This window comes from Triticum aestivum, chromosome 2A, assembly GCF_018294505.1.
Source record: "Triticum aestivum cultivar Chinese Spring chromosome 2A, IWGSC CS RefSeq v2.1, whole genome shotgun sequence".
NCBI lineage: Eukaryota > Viridiplantae > Streptophyta > Magnoliopsida > Poales > Poaceae > Triticum > Triticum aestivum.
In genome coordinates, this window is record NC_057797.1 from 768,580,576 (window position 1) to 768,605,733 (window position 25,158).

Genomic DNA, 25,158 nt, shown 5'->3' on the forward strand with positions numbered 1-25,158 from the left:
TGGTGTGCCTGGCTTTTAGCCACGGTGGCCCTGGCCACGACGGCGACGAGGCACGGCGCCGGCGAGCTTCAGCCGCGGTGGAAATCGGAGCTACAGGGTGCAAACGAGCAAGGGGAAGGTGGGGATCGAGAGAGAGGCTCACGGGGAGTGCAGCGGTGGCCTCAGCGGGCTCGGGGACGGGCTGGAGAAGAGGTGAGGTTGCCGGCAATCTCGGATGCCCGAGGTTGAAGACGAGGGCGAAGGCAGCATTGCAGGGCTTCCGGCGAAGCGTGGCTCGGTGGGGAGGACGAGGGAGCCGAGGTGAAGCTTATGGACTCGTCGGAGGGGCAAGGGGAGGTCTCAGGCGACGGCTACGGCGATCGGCGGCGAGGGGCGCGCTCGGCCATCGTGGGAGAGGATGAGGGAGACGAGGGGGAGAGTGAGAGAGGACGGGAGAGGATCGAGGGGGTCTCGTGGCGTCTCTAGGTGCCTCTCGGCGTCGGCAGAAGCAGGAGGTGGCCGGTGCGTGGCCAGCACGCGGCGAGCACGCGTCCCTGCCTCCTGGCGCGAGGTAGGGGGTGACTGGCGCTGGCCAGTCGGCTGGGCCGAGCCAGGTAAGGCCCAGGTGGGCTTCTTTCCCCCTTTTTTGATTTTTGTTTTCTTTTTCTGTTATTCTGTAGCTTTAGGGCTTTAATTAAAATACCTAGGCACTTTCTAAAATCCTGAAAATAATTGTGGGCTCTATTGGGATTATTCCTAACAACAAACAATTATTTCCAGAATTATTTGAGCACTTGAATTATTTAATAGCATTTAAATGCCCAAATTCAAATATTTTTGAATTAAATCAGTGACCTTCTATTGTCCTAGAAAAATGTGCACCTATTTTCCCAAGGGTTCTAACCCAAGGCAAAGAGGGTGAACATTTTAGAAGGGCATTTCAGGTTCATTGAAATTATTTTTAGTAAACCCTAGTTGATTTTCAGGGGGGGTGCTAGGGGTTCTGCCTTCCCCATTTCAAGTTTCTGATGAAAGTAAACATGATGCACACTCTAATGCATGGACTAGCTAGGGTGTGACAACTCACCCCCACTCAATAGAATCTCGTCCCGAGATTTAGGATCATCTGGAAAGAAGGTGGGGTACTCGAGTCGAAGACGATCCTCCCTTTCCCAAGTGGCTTCTTCCTCGGAATGGTGTGACCATTGAACCTTGAGAAACTTGATATTATGACGTCGAGTGGTACGCTCGGCTTGATCAAGGATACGAACGGGGTATTCCCGATAAGAAAGGTTATCTTGTAAATCAAGCGTTTCATGGTCCACTCCACGGATAGGATCCGCGAAGCAACGCCTGAGTTGCGAAACGTGGAAGACATCATGAACTCTGGAAAGATGCGGAGGTAGTTCCAATTGGTAGGCAACTTCTCCTCGTTTGGCAAGAATGCGAAAGGGTCCAGTGTAACGAGGAGCCAATTTGCCTTTGATACCGAAGCGGTGGGTTCCCTTTAACGGGGTAACCCGAAGGTAAGCCTTCTCGTCAACTTCAAAGGTCATAGGCTTATGTTTACGATCATATTGACTCTTTTGGCGAGATTGGGCTGTTTTCAATTTCTCACGAATAACGCGAACCTGCTCTTCTGCTTCCTGAATCATATCCGGGCCAAAGAGTTGTCTTTCCCCGGTTTCTGACCAGTTAAGAGGCGTTCGACATTTTTGTCCATAGAGAACTTCGAAGGGAGCTTTGCCCAAACTAGCTTGATAACTATTGTTATAAGCAAACTCCGCGAATGGAAGGCATTTCTCCCAACTCATTCCGAACGAGATAACAGAAGCTCGGAGCATATCTTCCAGAATTTGATTGACTCGCTCTACTTGACCACTTGATTGAGGATGGAAGGCGGTGCTAAAGGAGAGATGAGTTCCCATAGCATTTTGGAAACTTTCCCAAAATCGAGAGGTGAAGAGACTCCCACGGTCTGAGTTAATTTCCAATGGGACACCATGAAGAGACACTATTCGGGAGATGTATAAGTCAGCTAGCTGGCTAGCGGTGATACTCTCACGAACAGGTAGAAAGTGGGCTACTTTGGAAAGTCGGTCGATCACAACGAAGATGGCATTATTCCCTCTCTTGGTCCTAGGAAACCCAGTGATGAAATCCATACTCATTTTATCCCATTTCCATTCAGGAATAGCCAAAGGTTGAAGGGTGCCAGCAGGCCGTTGATGCTCTGCTTTAACACGACGACAAACGTCGCAATTAGCAATGTATTGAGCGATTTCTCTCTTCATCCTAGTCCACCAAAACCCCTGTTCAAGAATTCATCCGATTAACAAGTTAACTTGCCGATTAATCCCTACTCATAGGGTCCCCGAGTAGCCGATTACCCGATAAATCGTCCGATTAATTGATTAAATGGCCGATTAACTTGCCGATTAGCCTATTAATCCCCTACTCACCAGCCGACCGAGCAGCTACCAGTTAACGATTTCCTCAACAATGACCAAAACCTCTGGCGTAGGTCTTGATACATTTTAGTACTACCGGGATGAATGGTGAGAGGGGATTCATGAGCTTCCTTAAGGATCATCAGGCGTAGATGTTGTTTCTTGGGAACCGCCAGACGGTTCTCGAAGAAGACAGCACCTTGCTCATCCATGGAGAAACATTTAGCAACTCCGCTAAGGATGTTTTCCTTAATCCGGGATATGCCCTTGTCATACCGCTGAGCGGTTATGATTTGATCCATAAGGGTAGGTTTCGCCACCAGGGTGGAAAGGAATCCTTGAGGAATAATGTGAAGATTTAGCTTACGAAATTCCTCATGGAGAAGTGGTTGACTTTGTTGTAACATCAGATTGTTACAATAGGACTTACGACTTAGTGCATCAGGGGTGTAAGTTATTCCTAAGTCCTAATCCGAGATCAACTCGACCCAACGTCTTTGCCTGAGATTCAAATCTGGTTGGGTGAAGATATATTTCAAACTTTGGTGATCGGTGAAGATCTCGCAACGATTACCGAGATGGTAATGTCGCCAGGTTTTAAGTGCATGGACTACGGCTGCAAGCTCTAGATCATGTGTGGGATAATTTTCCTCATGTGGGTGTAATTGCCGTGAGGCATAGGCAATTACCTGACGATCTTGCATGAGTATGCAACCTAGTCCTTGTCGCGAGTCATCGCAATAGATAATAAAGTCCTTGGAGAAATCTGGTGGTACCAGTACGGGAGCAGATGTCAGGCGTCTTTTCAGTTCCTGAAAACTGAACTCGCACTGTGGAGTCCACTTGAACTTTTTATCTTTCTTGAGGAGTTCAGTTAGAGGTTTAGCAACCTTGGAGAAGTTCTCGACGAAGCGGCGGCAATAGCTCGCTAGGCCAAGGAAACTCCGAACTTGCTTGACTGTTTCAGGTGGAGTCCAATCAAGGACGGCTTGAACTCGCTCGGGATTGACAGCAATACCCTTACCAGAGATTACATGGCCTAGATAGGTCACTTCTGACAACCAAAATTCACACTTGGAGAATTTGGCATAAAGGCGATGCTCTCGAAGTTTCATCAATACCAGCCTTAGATGTTCGGCATGTTCCTCTTCATTCTTGGAGTAGATGAGTATATCATCGAGGTATACTACGACGAATTTGTCCAAGTACTCCATGAAAACCGAGTTCATTAACCGGGAGAAGGTGGCCGGGGCATTGGTTAAACCGAAGGACATAATGGTGTACTCGTATTGGCCATAACGAGTAACAAAGGCCGTTTTGGGAATGTCCCCGTTTCTGATTTTGATTTGGTGGTAGCCCAACCTCAAATCCATCTTGGAGAAGACTGAGGATCCAGCGAGCTGATCATACAGGTCGTTGATCCTGGGAAGCGGGTATTTGTTCTTGATGGTGACCAAGTTGACGGGTCGGTAATCTATGACCATTCGATCTGTTCCATCCTTCTTCTTGACGAAGAGGACGGGGCAAGCCCAAGGAGAGGAACTAGGACAGATGAACCCCTTGTTCAGGGACTCATCAAGTTGGTTCTTAAGCTCGGCTAGTTCTAAGGGTGCCATCTTGTAGGGTCTTCTAGAAATTGGAACGGTTCCTGGAACAAGGTCTATCACAAACTCGACATCCCTGTCAGGTGGAACACCTGGCAGTTCTTCTGGAAACACATCCGGAAAGTCTCGGACTACCGGAACGTCCTCAAGGGCTGGAAGAGGGTTGGCATTTAGGGAGTAAAGTTGGCGCTTGGCCACTCGAGTTAAGACATTAACTGTCTTGCCCGAGGGGTGAGTGAGTTGAACAGTTCTAGTGGCACAATCGATCTTGGCATAATGAGATGACATCCAGTCCATACCCAAGATGATGTTTATGTCAGAGGACTTGAGAGCTATTAAAGATGCAAGGAAGACAAGTCTATCGACAAGAATTTCGTTCCCATGGCTTACCCTAGAAGTTTGCCATTTGGAACCCGGAGTTTGAATTACCATGGAAGTGGGCATGTCACAGAATGTCCTGTTATGCAACCGAGCATAATTCTCGGATATGAATGAATGAGATGCTCCAGTATCGAAAAGAACAGATGCCGGATGGCAGTTAACAAGGAGCGTACCAAGGACGACGTTGGGATCCTCATGAGCCTCCTCGGCTGAAACATAATTGACATGGCCACGTGCAGTGGTGGCCGGCTTGGCGTAGAAAGTCTTTCCCGCGGGCTTACCACGGCCAACGGACTTTCCAGCTTGATTGGGGTTGTTCTGGGGACACTCTCGACTATAGTGACCCGGCTCTCCACACTTGAAGCATGTTACCACAGTGGGGCGTGGAGCAGCATTAGCAGCGGGGCCACCATAGGGCTTGGGCGGTGCGAATTGCTGGTTGGGACGAGGCGCCTCAAAGGACGGCCTCGGGATGAATCTGGGTGGCAGTGCCGTGCTTGGAATCCACACCCGGCGCTTCTGAGCTCCAGAGCCGGATGAAGACCCAAAATCATGGGAGTGCTTGCGTGAAGCGTCATAATCAGTCTGGCCTGTCTCAGCACTGATAGCTTTATTAACCAACTTCTGAAAGGATGTGCACTCATGCAGACGGAGATCGCGGCGAAGCTCAGGGCTAAGTCCCTTGCGGAACCTTGCCTGCTTCTTGGCGTCAGTAGAAACTTCTTCAGGAGCATAGCGTGTCAGGTTCCCAAATTCACAACTATATGCATCCACAGTCAGCCTTCCTTGGGTGAAGTTGTAGAACTCCTCCCTCTTGCGATCCATGAGACCTTCCGGAATGTGATGCTCACGGAAAGCCTCACTGAACTCAGCCCAGGTAGTGATTTGACCGACCGGGCGCATAGCTTCGTAGTTTTCCCACCAATGGCTAGCGGGGCCTTCGAGATGATAGGCAGCATAGGTAACCTTGTCGGCTTCGGCTACGTTGGCAGAACGTAGCTTGTGGGTGATGCTGCGAAGCCAATCATCCGCGTCGAGGGGCTCGACGGAATGGTTAAACTTTGGTGGGTACAGCTTGATAAAGTCATTGATTGACACCAAGTCATTTCGTGGGTGGCGTGCAGTGTTCTGCTCAATCCGCTCCAGCAGGCGGTTGGTCTCACGCTTGTTTCTTTCCGCCTCCAACATCACTTCGGCCAGAGAAGGCGGGTGAGGCAGATTTTCACCTCTAGCTGCACTGGCTTCCCCCTGCTCCGGGACAGCAGGGTTGTCGCGGGTGTTGACCATCCTAGGAGAAAACAAGACAACGGTTTAGACAAGGATGGCTCAAACTTAGCAAGGAAGTGCAGAATGTAATGGATAACACGGAATGCAGAGATGCCCATCCGTATGTCATGGTAATATAAAACTGCCACATACATACCAACAGTCATCCACATCATACATAGTTTAGTACAAGCCTAGGCTACAGTACAACTATGATGAGAGACGTTACATCTCATCGGAGGCATTCCAAGTTCCTATACATTATTTGTCTACACCTCCGGAATCGATTACACGCAAAGTCATATTCCATAAGTCACGCAGGACAGTGGAGATACAACTACTACAATACTAGTGGTACTACTACTAACTCAGACAGCTCCGTAGTAGTCCTCATAGAAGTCACCTCCATAGCCTGGAAGTTCAACGTGATCATCCGGAAACAGACGGTCCTGAGGAGTCTGTGGACCATAGGGGCTAGGATGAGGTCTTGGACCAACAAACGGTGGCCTGCGGGGACCACGGGGTGGGGTGATGCCTCCCACATCACGCCAATCCACCATGTCTAGTAGAGCTGATCTCACAGGATACAGATCCCTTGTATCCATACATCCAGCTTGCACCGCGGGTGCAAACCGATTCGATGTGGCCCAATGATCAGCACGAGTATTAAAAAGCTCCAGCCTCAAGGCCCGATTCTCTCGGTCCTTATCTTCGAGCATCTCAGCGGTGGTACGAGTTAATGAGTCCTCCTGAGTGGAGTCAGCATAGATAGCCTGAAGATACCCTTGCGCTCCCGGAAGTGAAGCTGGCATGTAACGGAAGTCAGTGTTCCGAAGCAGGCCAGTCCGGACTCGCAAGATGGTCATCATGGAGTAGGCAGCATCCTGCACAGCCATCTCAACGGTAACCCCGAGTCCATAGGAATAGTGAAGGGGCTCGGTAGATCCAGGATAGGAAGGAAATATCCTGACGGTGCAGAAATACTGGCTTTGATTAAAGTCGCGGAACTTCTCTTCGACAGTGTATTCGGGATACCAACGGTATCCTGTCTCGATCGTGACCCGGACTAACATAGCAGTATGACCGGGCACGTCGAGGCACCTGGTCAGGCGAACCACTTGGTTTTGAGGACGGTTGGCCATCTGAAAGCACAACCACAAGAAAAAAGAAACATCAGAATTCCTAGGGAAAATTGGACAGCAAAACGGCTGTAAATGCTCAGAAAAAGATTTGAGACATCCACAACAGTTCACAATACCGCTCAACAACATCATATCAAGGTTCTGATTCAAATAGTAACATACTAAAATAGTAGAAATTGGATTGGGACTCGTAGCAATAATCTTATAAGCTACTACGGATTAGTAACACGAGAACCTGATAGAAGAAGAGAGCCTAGTCCTTAACCCACGTTGAATGAGAAGAGAATGACTCAGATCAGAGGCATAGGGTAAAGGAGTAAAAGAACCTTACGTTCCCTTCCACAATCAATTCCCTTACATATAACTAAAGCATTTCTAGACTCAACATCGACCAGTTTGGCTCAACGAACCTACAGGCAGTCCGGCTCTGATGCCAACGCTGTCAGGACCCCGATTCCAAGCCACATTGATCTAGCCGGTAACACCTCATATCACTTTGCGGCCTCACGCACGGTATCCCACGGTGTCGCCTTACCATGGCCCGGGACCGTTTGCGCCTTTTGGCTCATGTATATGACAATGTCGCTAGCATCCATATGACCCAGAACCCGGGCCGACATGGCTAGTCGTGAACCCAAAGCGGCATAGACCTATGGAGACAGGCATACATGAATCACATCGAACATGTCGGTCATCAACGAGTGATTCCAGGCTGTAGCACTGGGCTAACAGGACTCCGGGGGTTCCGGGCTGTAGCAGGCTAGGCAGGACTCCGGAAGTCACCGCGTGACATTTCCCCGAAGGGACAGACATAGGGACGAAGTGAAACACATGCCGGCCAGTCAAGTGTCCTGAACAGTAGTGCTGGGCTAGCAGGACTCCGGTGAACCGGGCTGTAGCGGACTACTATGGCTCGAGGAACACTAGACTACATTTCCCCATAAGAAAGGCTGTGAAGGATAAACAACTAGATTGTCGGATCCCACTCATACCAAGCATTTCAATCATACACACAAGATGCCCGATATGAGTACATACAACATGGCATCACAACAAAACTCTACAACTCAAGTACTTTATTTAAAGGCTCCAGGGAGCCATACATAACATGTTCATACAGATAGGGGTCACATGACCCGACACTCAAGTCATACAATCATACAGGCACATGCAGAAGAAACTAGTCTGAGTACAGACTCTAAAAAGAAAGAAGGCGTCCCAAAGCCTGTCTCTCTACATAGGGCCCTCCATGGCCGAGATCACCACCTAGGTGGCTAGTCACTCATCGACGTCAAGGTCTACATAAAATCCATCGGAGGGGGCAGTGTTGTCGTCTGAAAACAATAAATAAGCAAACATGAGTACAAAGGTACTCAGCAAGTCTTACATCAGAACCTACTATACATGCTCATTCTCAGGAAGGTGGTGGGGTTATGCAGTAACCAGCTTTGACTCTTGGCTAAGCTATCCTACGGAACCTCTCTAGTAAAATAGTTTTCGCACACGAGTCCACTACTCACCAACACAATACTCCACCGGGGATCCTCCCTCGTTATCCTGCGAGAGGGCCATCCTCGGTACTCACACTTATCTTGAGTCTTTTAGTAGTATCCATTAACTTGTCTATGAACTGTATAGGCAACCAAGTAGTCCTTTACCACGGACGCGGCTATTCGAATAGTTTTATACCCTGCAGGGGTGTACTTCGTCTTACACGCTTCCATCGCTTACCGCCGTCTACACGACATGTATTCGGCAACCTTCAAGCGGAAGCCCAGCGAGGGTGTCGGCCACGGCCTACCTAAACACCTAAGTCTCTAGTCCAGGTTTATCGCCTATCCAGGTTCCATCCGCAGGGAGTCCGGCCGAGGTTTCCACTTACGGCCCCGAACGATGTGAACAGGGTTCCCGAGACACCAAACGGGTGACTCGGTACACCGTGCCATGGTGTATCTACCGCAACATAGCCCACCCCTAGGGTCAGCGCTACGCACGGCCGCCAACACATATCCTACAAACACCAGAAACTAATTGCAACTCCTGGACAGAGTACTAGGGTGGCTAAGAAGCCGAGAGGGTCAATTAAGGATCCCAATGCACGGTAGTAGCTAAATCTTAAATCACACATACAGATCTCAGTTCTTAGGGACGGCCTCAATGAAACAACCCACCATGTACTCCTACATGGCCTCTCATCGATACCTTTACCAAAACATGCTCAACACATCCCTCATATTACCAACATAAGCATTTCACTCTAGCCCATCACCCAGATGAACCAGACCTGACACAACTCTAAGCATAGCAGGCATAGCAATGTAGGAATCACAAAACATGGCTCAAACAACTCCTACACATGCTAGTGGGTTTCATCTAGTTACTGTGGCAATGACAGGTCATGCATAGGATAAGGGTTCAACTACCGTAGCACACAGCAGTTTGAATCGCGTTGTCTTAATGCAGTAAACAAGAGCAGAGGCGAGAACATGGGTTTGTATCGGAATGATCAATGGTTGCTTGCCTGATGGAGTGGTAGTGGGATACTGCCCTTCAGTTGGATACTCGTGAATATCCTCGGAGGCAGAACCTACCACGAAGAACACAACCGAGCACAATCAACACATTACGATATGCAACAATATGATGCATGCTATGACATGGCAATATGAATGTGTTTTGGCCTAATGCAAGCTAAAACAGAAAGGGATGAACTCATTTGAATCCAAGATTCAAATATTAGCTCATTAAATATGGTATTTATAGGGCATTTCCTTATTCTGCTTAACAGCAAGGTAAACTTATTTTGTCATGCATGAAACCATTACAGATGGATAGATTGAATTTTTCTGATAATTTTTCATATATAATTTATCTCATTTGGAGTTATGGTTGAATTTCTATGAATTTTTGAAGTTTGAACTATTTTCTGGAATTTCCTGAATAAGAATAAAGCCAGAAAATCAATTACTGCATCAGCAATGCGTCAGGGTGATGTCAGCAGGTCAAAGGCGCCAGCCCAAGTCAAACCTGACTGGTGGGGCCCTTCTGTCAGCCTCTCAGTGCACTAACTACGTTTAATTAGCCTAATTACTGGGCAGGGCCCACTAGTCAGTGACTGATTAATTAAGATTTAATTAAAACTAATCCTAATTTAGTTAACAGACCGGCCCCACCTATCATAGACTCAGGGGGGTCTACCTGGGCCCACCCAGGGGTCAAACTGGGTCAACTCGCCGGTGTTGAGCTGCCGGCGAGGCCTGAGACGACGGAGGGCTTCGGAAAACGCCCTCAGGCGACCAAAACGGGGGCGGAGATGTGCTACGCGATGCGGGGAGCGAGCCGCATCGTTTGCTGGTGGTAGTTGGGCTCGGGGTGGCCGGAAACAACGCCGGCGACGAGCTTGGCGGTCGCCGGAGTTCGGGCGAGGTCGGATTCGAGGCTACGGTGCACGGGAGGAAGAACTGGTGGTGGCTACGGGTCCCTGGGGCTGCGCTGATCACGGTGGTGTGCCTGGCTTCAAGCCATGGTGGCCCTGGCCACGACGGCGACGAGGCACGGCGCCGGCGAGCTTCGGCCGCGGTGGAAATCGGAGCTACAGGGTGCAAATGAGCAAGGGGAAGGTGGGGATCGAGAGAGAGGCTCACGGGGAGTGCAGCGGTGGCCTCAGCGGGCTCGGGGACAGGCTGGAGAAGAGGTGAGGTCGCCGGCGATCTCGGATGCCCGAGGTTGAAGACGAGGGCGAAGGTGGCGTTACAGGGCTTCCGGCGAAGCGTGGCTCGGTGGGGAGGACGAGGGAGCCGAGGCGAAGCTTATGGACTCGTCGGAGGGGCAAGGGGAGGTCTCTGGCGACGGCTACGGCGATCGGCGGCGAGGGGCGCGCTCGGCCATCGTGGGAGAGGATGAGGGAGACGAGGGGGAGAGTGAGAGAAGACGGGAGAGGATCGAGGGGGTCTCGTGGCGTCTCTAGGCGCCTCCCGGTGTCGGCAGAAGCAGGAGGTGGCCGGCGCGTGGCCGGCGCACGGCGAGCACACGCCCCTGCCTCCTGGCACGAGGTAGGGGGTGACTGGCGCTGGCCAGTCGGCTGGGCCGAGCCAGGTAAGGCCCAGGTGGGCTTCTTTCCCCCCTTTTTTGATTTTTGTTTTCTTTTTCTGTTATTCTGTAGCTTTAGGGCTTTAATTAAAATACCTAGGCACTTTCTAAAATCCTGAAAATAATTGTGGGCTCTATTGGGATTATTCCTAACAGCAAACAATTATTTCCAGAATTATTTGAGCACTTGAATTATTTAATAGCATTTAAATGCTCAAATTCAAATATTTATGAATTAAATAAGTGACCTTCTATTGTCCTAGAAAAATGTGCACCTATTTTTCCAAGGGTTCTAACCCAAGGCAAAGAGGGTGAACATTTTAGAAGGGCATTTCAGGTTCATTGAAATTATTTTTAGTAAACCCTAGTTGATTTTCAGGGGGGGTGCTGGGGGTTCTGCCTTCCCCATTTCAAGTTTCTGATGAAAGTAAACATGATGCACACTCTAATGCATGGACTAGCTAGGGTGTGACACTTTAGCTCCTCATTGGGTTCGACACTCTTACTTATCGAAAACTGTTGCGATCCCCTATACTTGTGGGTTATCAAGACCTTTTCTGGCGCCGTTGCCGGGGAGCAATAGCGTGGGGTGAATATTCTCGTGTGTGCTTGTTTGCTTTATCACTAAGTAATTTTTATTTGCTGTTCTTAGTTGTTCTCTATCTTTAGTTATGGATATGGAACACGAAATACAAAAAAATTAGGTGTACTTGCTACTCATGGAGATGAGAAACCTCCTAAAACCCTCGATGCTCAATACGTGAAAAATATTATGTACCACTTTGATAATCCTGAGATAACCTCATTCAATCTGGTAATGGGAGTAACGTTGGATCAGCGTGAATACTTTAGGGATTATCACTTAACACAAAAAGGGAAACTATTATGGGATCAAATTTATATATTGAAGTGGTATGCTCGGCAAGTATGCTTGAGTTATGATATTACTTGTTGCTCTAGGATGAAGGCTCCACACCTTCCCTTTTCATGTGAATTTAATGATAATGAAACATTGGCTTCTTATGCTAGAGGTATATATGATTACTATGATGTGGAACAAATAGAAGAATTTGTTGCTTTTAAGGGTGCTTATCAAATTGAATCTTTGTTTGAAAAGAATGAAGCTTATTATGATGATGTTTATAGGCCTGAAAATTTAGCTATCTTAAAATATTGCTATGATAATTATGAATATAATTCCTATATTAATGCGCTTATTGAGAAAGTCTCCTCTATCCAAGAAGAGATTAATATTTTGCAGGAATCTATGGAAGAAGAAGTTGATGAAACTGTGAGCTCATTAGATGAAAAAGATGATGAGGAGAGCGAAGAACAAAAGGAGGAAGAGCGGATTGATCACCCGTGCCCACCTTCTAATGAGAGTAACTCTTCAACTCATACGTTGTTTAATTCCCCTTCGTGCTTACCGAAGGATGATTGCTATGATGACTGTTATGATCCCTTGGATTCTTTTGAAATATCCTTTTTTGATGATGCTTGCTATGCTTGTGGCCGAGATGCCAATATGAATTATGCTTATGGAGATGAACTTGCTATAGTTCCTTATGTTAAACATGAAATTGTTTCTATTGCGCCCACGCATGATAGTCCTATTATCTTTTTGAATTCTCCCAGCTACACTATATCGGAGAAGATTGCCCTTATTAAGGATTACATTGAGGGGTTTCCTTTTACCATTACACATGATGATTTTGATGAATATAATATGCATGTGCTTGCTGCTCCTACTTGCAATTATTATGAGAGAGGAACTATATCTCCACCTCTCTATGTTTCCAATATGATAAAATTGCAAGAAACTATTTATACTATGCATTGGCCTTTATGTGCATGAATTGTTCTTTTATGACATGCCGATGCATAGGAAGAGAGCTATACTTCGTCATTACATGATATATGTTACCTTGTGCTCACCACTAAATTACAAATCATTGTTAATTAAAATTGGCTTTGATATACCTTGGGAACCGGGTGTTGGGGAACGTAGCAGAAATTCAAAATTTTCCTACGTGTCACCAAGATCTATCTATGGAGAGACCAGCAACGAGGGGAAGGAGATTGCATCTACATACCCTTGTAGATCGCTAAGTGGAAGCGTTCAAGTGAACGGGGTTGATGGAGTCGTACTCGTCGTGATCCAAATCACCGATGATCCTAGTGCCGAACGGACGGCACCTCCGCGTTCAACACACGTACAGCCCGATGATGTCTCCCACGCCTTGATCCAGCAAGGAGAGAGGGAGAGGTTGAGGAAGACTCCATCCAGCAGCAGCACAACGGCATGGTGGTGGTGGAGGAGCGTGGCAATCCTGCAGGGCTTCGCCAAGCACCACGGGATATGAGGAGAAAGAGAGGGAGGGCTGCACCAATGAGAGAGATCAAATCGCGCGTTATGGGCAGCCCCTAGGCCTCACTATATATAGGGGAGAGGGAGGAGGGTGCGCCCCCTCTAGGGTTCCCACCCCTAGGGGGGCGGCAGCCCTAGATGGGAAAGGGGAGGCGGCCAAGAGGGGGAGAGGGGGGCGCCCCCTAGGGTGGGCCTTAGGGCCCATCTAAGCCTAGGGTTTGCCCCCTCTCCTCTTCCCTTGCGCCTTGGGCCTTGTGGGAGGGTGCACCAGCCCACCTGGGGCTGGTCCCCTTCCACACTTGGCCCATGAAGCCCTCCGGGGCTGGTGGCCCCACTTGGTGGACCCCCAGGACCCTCTCGGTGGTCCCGGTACGTTACCGATAAACCCCGAAACTTTTCTGGTGACCAAAACAGGAATTCCCATATATAAATCTTTACCTCCGGACCATTCCGGAACTCCTCGTGATGTCCGGGATCTCATCCGGGACTCCGAACAACATTCGGTAACCACATACAAACTTCCTTTATAACCCTAGCGTCATCGAACCTTAAGTGTGTAGACCCTACGGGTTCGGGAGACATGCAGACATGACCGAGACGTTCTCCGGTCAATAACCAACAGCGGGATCTGGATACCCATGTTGGCTCCCACATGTTCCATGATGATCTCATTGGATGAACCACGATTTCAAGGACTTAATCAATCCCGTATACAATTCCCTTTGTTTAGCGGTACGATACTTGCCCGAGATTCGATCATCGGTATCCCGATACCTTGTTCAATCTCGTTACCGGCAAGTCTCTTTACTCGTTCTGTAACACATCATCCCGTGATCAACTCCTTGATCACATTGTGCACATTATGATGATGTCCTACGGAGTGGGCCCAGAGATACCTCTCCGTCACACAGAGTGACAAATCCCAGTCTTGATTCGCGCCAACCCAATAGACACTTTCGGAGATACCCGTAGTGTACCTTTAAAGCCACCCAGTTACGTTGTGACGTTTGGCACACCCAAAGTATTCCTACGGTATCCGGGAGTTGCACAATCTCATGGTCTAAGGAAATGATACTTGACATTAGAAAAGCTTTAGCATACGAACTACACGATCTTGTGCTATGCTTAGGATTGGGTCTTGTCCATCACATCATTCTCCTAATGATGTGATCCCGTTATCAACGACATCCAATGTCCATGGTCAGGAAACCGTAACCATCTATTGATCAACGAGCTAGTCAACTAGAGGCTTACTAGGGACATGGTGTTGTCTATGTATCCACACATGTATCTGAGTATCCTATCAATACAATTCTAGCATGGATAATAAACGATTATCATGAACAAGGAAATATAATAATATCCAATTTATTATTGCCTCTAGGGCATATTTCCAACACCGGGTGGATCCATTACTTGAGCACTATATGCCTAGCTTAATGGCTTTAAAGAAAGCGCTGCGAGGGAGACAAACCGGAAGTTTTAGAGAGTCATTTATTTCTGTTGAGTGCTTTCATATAGTTTAAAAACAACAAAAATAAAGAGGGGAACCCAAAACTTTTTCTAAAAGAAAAGTGAAAGTGAGAGAGACGAGCATTGTGAAAGTGGGGGATGTCCTTGAACTTTGTGAATCTTAATTACAGAAACTTTTCAATAAAAATAATTATCCCCTTGTACAATTCCATTGTATTATAAAAATAATGTGCCAAGGTTTGCCTTTAGGATGTTTACATTTGCTTGATGGTTTGTATGGTGCAGGACAGAAACTTTGGCTGTAGTGCACGATTTTACATTTTTAGCTGCAACGTCAAATGGTTCTGATTCTTTTTGCAATGTCTTCTAATACAAATTTTTTATTTTTCCTAATTTTTGTAGAATTGTTCAAGTATCAGAAGTATGGTGAATGTTCAGATTATTACAGACTGTTCTGTTTTAGACAGATTCTGTTTTTGATGCATAGTTTGCTTGTTTTGATGAAACTATCAATTTATATTAGTGGATTAAGCCACGAAAAAGTTATATTACAGTAGACACAATGCAAAAACAAAATATGAATTGGTTTGCAACAGTACTTAGAGTAGTGATTTGCTTTATTATACTAACGGATCTTACAGAGTTTTCTGTTGAAGTTTTGTGTGGATGAAGTGTTCGATGATGGGGAAGGTTTCGATATGAGAAGAAGGAAGAGAGGCAAGAGCTCAATCTTGGGGATGCCCGAGGCACCCCAAGTAAATATTCAAGGAAACTCAAGCGTCTAAGCTTGGGGATGCGGGAAGGCATCCCCTCTTTCTTCAACAAGTATCGGTATGTTTTCGGATTCGGTTCGTTCATGCGATATGTGCAATCTTGGAGCGTCTTTTGCATTTAGTTTTCATTTTTCTTTTATGCACCATGCTGGTATGAGATAGTACTTGGTTGATTTATAGAATGCTCACTACACTTCACTTATATCTTTTGAGTATGGCTTTATAGAATGCTTCATGTGCTTCACTTATATCATTTGGAGTTTGGATTGCCTGTTTCTCTTTACATAGAAAACCGTCATTTGTAGAATGCTCTTTTGCTTCACTTATATTTGTTAGAGCACGGGCATATCTTTTGTAGAAAGAATTAAACTCTCTTGCTTCACGTATATCTATTTAGAGAGATGACAGGAATTGGTCATTCACATGGTTAGTCATAAAATCCTACATAAAACTTGTAGATCACTGAATATGATATGTTTGATTCCTTGCCATAGTTTTGCGATATAAAGATGGTGATATTAGAGTCATGCTAGTGGGTGGTTGTGAATTTTAGAAATACTTGTGTTGAGGTTTGTGATTCCCGTAGCATGCACGTATGGTGAACCGTTATGTAACGAAGTTGGAGCATGAGGTATTTATTGATTGTCTTCCTTATGAGTGGCGGTCGGGGACGAGCGATGGTCTTTTCCTACCAATCTATCCCCCTAGGGGCATGCGTAGTAGTACTTTGCTTCGAGGGCTAATAAGCTTTTGCAATAAGTATGTGAGTTCTTTATGACTAATGTTGAGTCCATGGATTATACGCACTCTCACCCTTCCACCATTGCTAGCCTCTCTAGTACCGCGCAACTTTCGCCGGTACCGTAAACCCACCATATACCTTCCTCAAAACAGCCACCATACCTACCTATCATGGCATTTCCATAGCCATTCCGAGATATATTGCCATGCAACTTTCATCATCATCATATACATGACTTGAGCATTCATTGTCATATTGCTTTGCAAGATCGTAAGATAGCTAGCATGATGTTTTCATGGCTTGTCCATTTTTTGATGTCATTGCTACGCTAGATCATTGCACATCCCGGTACACCGTCGGAGGCATTCATATAGAGTCATATCTTTGTTCTAGATATCGAGTTGTAATATTGTGTTGTAAGTAAATAAAAGTGTGATGATTATCATTATTAGAACGTTGTCCCATGTGAGGTTATCAAAATAAAAGTGGCCAAAGAAGCCCAAAAAAGGAGAAAGGCCAAAGAAGCCTACAAAAAAATGAGAGAAAAATAGAGAGGGGGCAATGTTACTATCCTTTTACCACACTTGTGCTTCAAAGTAGCACCATGTCCTTCATATAGAGAGTCTCTTGAGTTATCACTTTCATATACTAGTGGGAATTTTCATTATAGAACTTGGCTTGTATATTCCAACGATGGGCTTCCTCAAATGCCCTAGGTCTTCATGAGCAAGCCAGTTGGATGCACACCCACTTAGTTTCAGTTTGAGCTTTCATATACTTATAGCTCTAGTGCATCCATTGCATGGGAATCCCTACTCACTCACATTGATATCTATTGATGGGCATCTCCATAGCCCATTGATACGCCTTGTTGATGTGAGATTATCTTCTCCTTTTTGTCTTCTCCACAACCACCATTCTATTCCACCTATACTGCTATGTCCATGGCTCACGCTCATGTATTGCGTGAAGGTTGAAAATGTTGAAGCGCGTTAAAAAGTATGAAACAATTGCTTGGCTTGTCATCGGAGTTGTGCATGATGTGAGTATTTTGTGTGGTGAAGATGGAGCATAGCCAGACTATATGATTTTGTAGGGATAACTTTCTTTGGCCTTGTTATTTTGAAAAGACATGATTTCTTTATTGGTAGGCTTGAAGTATTTTGTTTTTATGTCAAATGATAGACTATTGCTTTGAATCACTCGTGTCTTAATATTCATGCCATGATTAGATATGTGATCAAGATTACGCTAGGTAGCATTCCACATCAAAAATTATCTTTTTTATCATTTACCTACTCGAGGACGAGCAGGAATTAAGCTTGGGGATGCTAATACACTACAAGAAATATGTCAACTTGTGACCACCACTATTGGTCACTGAATGGTCACAAATTTCCATTTGTGACCTTTTTGTGACCAAAAACATAAGGTCAAAAGCTGGTCGTCGTAAACTGACTATAGCGACCTTTCTTCTAGAATGGTCACAAACGTTTATGACCAAAATATGTCCACTGTGGCGTTTTGGTCACTAGCAACCTCCGCAGGCCACGTAGGCATCCAGCGTGGCAAGCTGATGTGGCACAAGATTCAGCCTAGTCCAATTCGGTTTTCTACATGGGCCTAGCCCAACAATTCGGCCTTTTAATGTATTTTTTCTGTAAGTTACACAGGCCAAGCCCATTTCAGCCTTTTATTTATTTCTAGGCCGGGTCTTTTAACATTGTTTGGGCCATTATATTTTGGAGCTGGTCCCACTTGTCATCTTCTCACACATTCGGCCCACTTGACAGAAAATTCAAAAATGCTTAGATTATTTTCATAAGTGGATCCCACAAGTCAGGTTTCCATTCCACACATTTTCAAATCACATACATAATCATTATTTCAAACGGAACAGTACAGATGTAGTACGTCAAATAACACTAAGTCTACTACAATCTGTACATAGCTATTACAACCCAGATATGCCTACTATTACAATATTGCAATATTTACATTCTATTACAATCAAACAGAAGAGACGGCTCTTTGCTGAGTAGAGCTATATGGTTTCGATCTTCAAATTTTGTAGACCTCGAGCTCCTGAACACAAAGACAAACATCATTAGAGATTAGAGTGTACACATGCTAGGAATAGCACTGGTTAAAAATAACTAATAATCACATGATGAAGTCCTAGAATGAAATTTCAGTAGTGACCAGATCTAGATCTATAGGAAACAGAACAGCCACAACAAAATACTAACCAGAATGCATTTAATAAAAATGGATTGCATCTGGTTACTGTAGTGCAAGCTAACAACATGAAGGTTCCATCAAGCAATGATCAACTACTCAAAACCATTCCGTGCTTTGCAAAGAAAATACTAGATGAATCTCACTAACAAGAGCACTAGGCGATTAATAGAAGAAGTAATCAGCAGATGACACAATAACAAGTGAAGGATTTATCTATTTCCCTGTCGAAGAGATGTAATCAGGGTATGTAAATGGTTCATCATTAGCTAGTAAAAGGTAGATGTGAGTTTGTAGCCATACCGACATGGTTGGTTGCAATCTTTCCATACTTTGAGGGAGAAAGGTGTTGCCATCACCCCTGCATTGTTGCTGCCAGAAAAAGCACCATGTAATCAGGGGGTGTGGTGAGCCATTAAGTACACTAGATGACCCGTTGCGCCAATGGCGCGAAGGCCGAGTGTAAGCCATGTATTGAAATAGTGTACATTAAAATATGTAAACTGGAAATAAAACATATGGAAATAAGTCGCAAAATTAGGAGCAATAGCAGGGTGTATTCTTCTATAGCTCTTTCCCCTCACTCCCTCGTATTTATAAAGCATAAGTAAACATCAGACTGCCCAGATTGAGCATATCACGAGCACACATATCTTCATTAGACATGGAAGTGCCATTTTTAGTACACGGCCAGCAAGATAGAGTATTAAGGATTAATATGATCAGCACTCATCAGGCATTGCTATTTAAAATGATAAGCCATACTATCTTGATGGTACATAACAAAAAAGCTATAGCATTTCCCGCCAGTTATACTACTTCTTGCTCATCAAGATTCTTGTTCTGGGAGAGATCACACCAGGCAAACACGATTCAGTTGAGCACAGACACGTAGGGATTCATGATCAAGAACAGAGTTAAATTTATCTTGCATAGAAATTCTCTCAATTGTTAGAAAGGGGAGACATTGATAAAAGCTTCTTCTATCTGTCTGTAGTCCTGATGTTTGTGCTTGTCAGAGCATCATGCATCTACAAATACAAGGAAAAAATATAGTTTACATTACAAGGAAAGAAATAGGAGAACTATGTTCTCTAATCCTGATCATGTATGTATTGAACAGCGAACGGGCCTGTAGCCCAGTAGTTGCAGTGATCTTAGTAGCACCCCAGGTCCTGGGTTCGACTCCCGGCGGGAGCGGATTTAAACAGGCCTCGGCGAAAATTTCTGGAATAAAAAGACTCTGGGGCTGTTGCTCTACAGTAAATTGTCAAAAAAAATGTATGTATTGAACAATTAAGAATGCAATTCAAGTGCGTTTGCTAAATCGTAGATGACAAAATAAAAACTTAATGTAGTACACGTGTTTTCTGATCCACCCACAAGAATCTGGGCCTTCATCCAGGATCAAATGGCTCAGACATGTTTTTCTATTTTTGCAACCGTGACCCTTCTATTGTAGTCGCTCCCGTTCGAGAGAAATAAAAAGGAACAAAGCCCCCCCCCCCAAATTTTTTTTTCCTCAAACAACTAATAAATAAAAAGGAGCAAGTTGCCACACCAAGCAATTAGTGTGGACATGTTGTTAGGAGACACTTGGTACTGCTAGAACTTAAACAAGTGGTCCACTAACGTAGTAGTACACTATTTTTAAGGAACACGGCATATAATTTGTGAGAGAATTTACCCTAACATCTTAAAACTTCAAGGTTTTAACAAAAGAAAAACATATGGTCTAGGAATAAATAGACTAAAGGAGTATATGAGAGGAGTGAAGCGATCATATCAATTTAACTGCTTCAGAATCACCGGTATAAGAAAACATGGATGCCCATTACTACATACTGACTCGGACAGCTCCTTGCCTTTTCTTATCCGATCGAAAACATCTTTATTTTGATCTGCAACATCATATACAGGGCGTGGGCAGAAGCACAAAAAAGGGAGATATGCTTCTTCTTTTCATCTTCTCTACCACTTTCAAGCCCTTAGTAAAAAGAGGGTGCAATCTTGCAGACCCGGCTAGGATATTTTATGGTAGTAAAGCAGAATTGCAAGGATCCACTTAGATATTATTATTATTATTATTCACAGATAGTTTTTGTATAACCCTATTTCACTAACAGGCTTTACGTGATAATATATGCCAAACTAATTGCAAACACTAATTGATCACCCGGTGTGGAGTAAAAAAACTTATAGCAAGCAAGTGATCACACATACAAACATTCCCAAGGAAAATGCATAAACCCACAACTCAAAAAACTACTAATAAGACCATATATGACTTCCCAGCTAATTAGGCATCTATAAAACAGAACAGTGTAGATAATCTCCTCACGGAACCATGTATGCCTATGCAACCAAAAAAGTATCTATAGCAAACAGCGATTGAAAACATCTGTGTAGAACAGATTAGAAAAGTCAGTTTCGTCTTTGTAGTTCGCATTGGAATCTATAAAAAGACTTATATATAGGAACGGGGGGAGTACATGACAGCCATTGTCAAACAATTAGTCCAGAGAGATCATCGATACTGAAGCAGGAGCAAGAGACATTAGATAGAACAGAAATATACATTCCTCACCTTAATGGCAAAGGCCGAACCCATGAAGAAAGCACTACGACCTTGATGCAGAGCATGGATATCGCTCCCTTGTTGGAAACCATCGAACCTGAGAAGCACCTGCCAGGCTAAACTTGCTCCTCATGTTCCCCTAGCCACCTCCACAAATTTATCTTTGTTAGGAACAAGTTTCATAGCCACCTGCAATGTCCCCACATATGGGTAATTCATCAAAGAAGCTTTCAAAAAAACCAAAGAAAAACACAAATGAAAGGCAAGCTTACACAAAATGTTGTCCTAGTTCTGTCAAGCAATCTAACGATAAGATAGCAAGCTTACCTGAATGGGGATGACCCGTGACCTGGATCTCAGCAAGATTTTTCAGCTAATTCTCTCGGCGCCCAGGATGGCCACAGCTAGGTGATGCTGACCTCCACAGCAACCGGCCGGTGGTCAAGCACTTCAGGGGGACTCGTGCTTGCATCAACACAAATCATATTATCAAAATGCAAGTGCAAACTTAATTGGGTTTGCAAGATGGTTAAAATTCACCTTAGTCTTCTTCAACTCTTCAGTTAAAATTGTTCTCCATCTCTTCTTTCTCCGATCTGCACACATCATGTTTAGAAAATCCACATATTAGGAAACTAAAATGTGAATGAGAGAGAGATAGAGGAGCACCTGATTTTCTTTGCCCTATTTCTTCTTTCTCAGATATGCACAAGTTAAGTCAACAATCCAATTAGATATACATATACATGCAGCTATGTATATTTAGTAATCAATAATTTCCTTTCATCACATACACATGTGCTAGATAGTACATTAAACTCTGGTAATGTTGAAGTATGAACAGCAAGCGGATCTCAGCAAAAATAAATCAAAGAAAAAAGGAGTTGGGACATTCTTATTTAAGTTCTTGGTACCTGACATCTGTGTAGATTTCAGGAGGGTACCATTCAATCCATATGTCCATCCCTGCAAAACTGTACCAAAAAGCTGCAAATTAAGCAACTATATCTCATTGGCTAATCTCCAGATCTGCACCTCTCCTTGAAGAGAGGGGGAGGAGGAGCTATCATACCTGCAGATAGGCTGGTGATGGCAAGGTCGCCGGCAAGGAGACCCAGCTCTGGCGGAAGACACCGGCTCCCACGCCCTGCAGCCTCTCCATGGCATGGCCCCTTCAACTGCATCTGCATGCACATCACACATCAGTTCGGGGGAAGAAGGAAGAAGCAGAGGAGGGAGAAGGAGAGAAGGCACTCACACGTCAGATGATTTGCCGGCTTCGAGCGGCGGTGGAGGTTGGACGCCGCGGCTCCTCCCCTGCCTGTGTGTGCTTCGTGGTGGACAAGGAAGCAAGGGAGGACTCCCCCTCTGCCGGAGGAGTTCCTTTGCTGGTCGCCGCAGCCTGACCACAGCGATGGCGAAGAACGTCGCCATCACTGGGAGAGGAAGACATCCTAGTCGCCGTCGTCGTCCCGTCGAGGTGGCTGTCCAGGAGGCATCGGTGGCGGCTGCGTGGGAGGGATTGGGAGCTGCGGTGGTGTGGGCTGTGGATGCGGTTGGGGGCGTGCTGGATCTGATCTGGGACGGGGAAGAGGCGCGCCATGGCCACCAGCGATAGAGCTACCTCCCTTTCTTCTTCTCTTATCTTGTGATGAGTGGAGGGGAGGGGAGGGTGCAGACAACTGCAGACCGGCGACGAGGGGAGAGGTGGGTGGCGGAAGCGAGGGGAGAGGAGGACGGGGCGGCGGCGGAGGGATCTGGATCGGGGCAAAGGAATGGAGGTGGGGAGGGATCTGGATCGGCTAGGGTTAACGCGCGTGAGAGAGAGAGAGGTTGCAGTGGGTTGGATGGATGGATGGATAGATGTATGGATGGGCGGATGGACGGATGTTTGCCACGTCATCGATCCATGCCACAACGGATTCCACCAATCAGAATTCAGCTTATATTCTCTTATAGTTTTTATCCTCTTATTTAGGGCAAACATTCAACATATTAACTACGTATAGTTTGTTAAGATAAATTAATATTGTACACATGTGTGTATCTTGTGATGACAAACAATGTTGATATGGGGAGTTTTCACTTTCATTGCACAAAAGAGACATTTTCCATTTTTCGAGTGCCCGAAATGAGGTTTTTCTGTGAAGAACCTACCAAATAATTATTGCAAAATTGGACCAAATCATTTTTCTAAAATACTAGGCCATATTTAATGCACAATTGACCAAATGGTTGGGTGTAAAAAGATTTGATCCACCTCTGATGAAAAAGACAAATTCCCGCTGATTCAGCAGGAAACGGGTCAAATTTGAACTGCAGCTACCTCATAGTTTGCTCTTTATTTTTTCGAAAAATTATTTCTAGGTACATAAGTATCTATTTAATCAGAGAAACACCAAAAAAATTCCAAGATTCAACCACTAGCTAGGAACGGTCATTCCCGGGGTTTTGACCGCATTTTGAAACGGGCATAAAAAATTCAAAAAAAATCAAAAAATTGGGAAACCTTCACATTGTGTCATTATATGTGGCCAAGTTCCTAGGAAAAATAACAAACTTGTAATACGGCAATTATTTTTAAAAAGTGTTCTCAGAAATGAGCTATCATGCGTGAAGATTCATGGCTTTCAACCCAAATGATCAATCTTATGGCCACATTCTTGGCATAGTTTGTTCAAATGATCTCATATTATGCACAAGGGTGCATCTTGGAATTCCAAACAATGTTGCCTAAGGGAGTTTTCATTTTATTTGCACGGAAAATACATTTTCAATTTTCCGAGTGCCCGAAAGGAGGTTTTTTTGTGAAGGAACTACCAAATAATTATTGCAAAATTGGACCAAATCATTTTTATAAAATACTAGGCCATATTTAATGCACAATTGACAAAATGGTTGGGTTTCAAAAGATTTGATCCACCTCTCGTGAAAAAGACAAATTCCCGCTGATTTAGCTGGAAGCGGGTCAAATTTGAACTGTAGCTACCTCATAGTTTGCTCTTCATTTTTTACAAAAATCATTTCTAGATACATAAGTATCTATTTAATCAGAGAAACACCAAAAAAATTCCAAGATTCAACCACTAGCTAGGAACGGTCATTCCCGCCATTTTGACCGCATTTTGAAACGGGCATAAAAAATTCACAAAAAATCAAAAATTGGGAAACCTTCGCATTGTGTCATTATATGTGGCCAAGTTCCTAGGAAAAATAACAAACTTGTAATACAACAATTATTTTTAAAAAGTGTTCTCAGAAATGAGCTATCATGCGTGAAGATTCATGGCTTTCAAGCCAAATGATCAATCTTATGGCCACATTCTTGGCATAGTTTGTTCAAATGAACTCATATTATGCACAAGGGTGCATCTTGGAATTCCAAACAATGTTGCCTAAGGGAGTTTTCATTTTATTTGCATGGAAAATACATTTTCCATTTTCTGAGTGCCCGAAAGGAGGTTTTTTTGTGAAGGAACTACCAAATAATTGTTGCAAAATTGGACCAAATCATTTTTATAAAATACTAGGCCATATTTAATGCACAATTGACAAAATGGTTGGGTGTAAAAAAATTTGATCCACCTCTCGTGAAAAAGACAAATTTCCGCCGATTCAGTTGGAAGCGGGTCAAATTTGAACTGCAGGTGCCTCATAGTTTATTATTTATTTTTTCCAAAAATCATTTATAGGTACATAAGTATCTATTTAATAAGAGAAACACCAAAAAAATTCCAAGATTCAACCACTAGCTAGGAACGGTCATTCCCGCCGTTTTGACCGCATTTTGAAACAGGCATAAAAAATTCAAAAAAAATCAAAAAAATTGGGAAACCTTTGCATTGTGTCATTATATGTGGCAAAGTTCTCAGGAAAAATAACAAACTTGTAATACGGCAATTATTTTAAAAAAGTGTTCTCAGAAACGAGCTATCATGTGTGGAGATCAATGGCTTTCAAGCCAAATGATCAATCTTATGGCCACATTCATGGCATAGTTTGTTCAAATGATCTCATATTGTGCACAAGGGTGCATATTGGAATGGCAAACAATGTTGCCTAAGGAAGTTTTCAT

At 44.7% G+C, this 25,158-nt stretch overlaps 1 long non-coding RNA gene across 2 annotated transcripts; it reads right to left on the bottom strand.

Annotated features, from left to right (window-relative positions):
- Positions 1 to 19,295: 19,295 nt before the first annotated feature.
- Positions 19,296 to 21,790, bottom strand: LOC123186597 (uncharacterized). 2 transcript variants are annotated; one of them, XR_006493670.1, is made up of 4 exons: positions 21,753 to 21,790; positions 21,411 to 21,679; positions 21,093 to 21,272; positions 19,296 to 19,536 (listed from the first exon to the last, which is right to left on the bottom strand). It is a non-coding gene; the product is annotated as an uncharacterized lncRNA (long non-coding RNA). The 2 variants fall into 2 exon arrangements; XR_006493671.1 differs by lacking the exon at positions 19,296 to 19,536 and adding an exon at positions 19,546 to 19,762.
- Between the last annotated feature and the right edge of the window lie 3,368 nt (positions 21,791 to 25,158).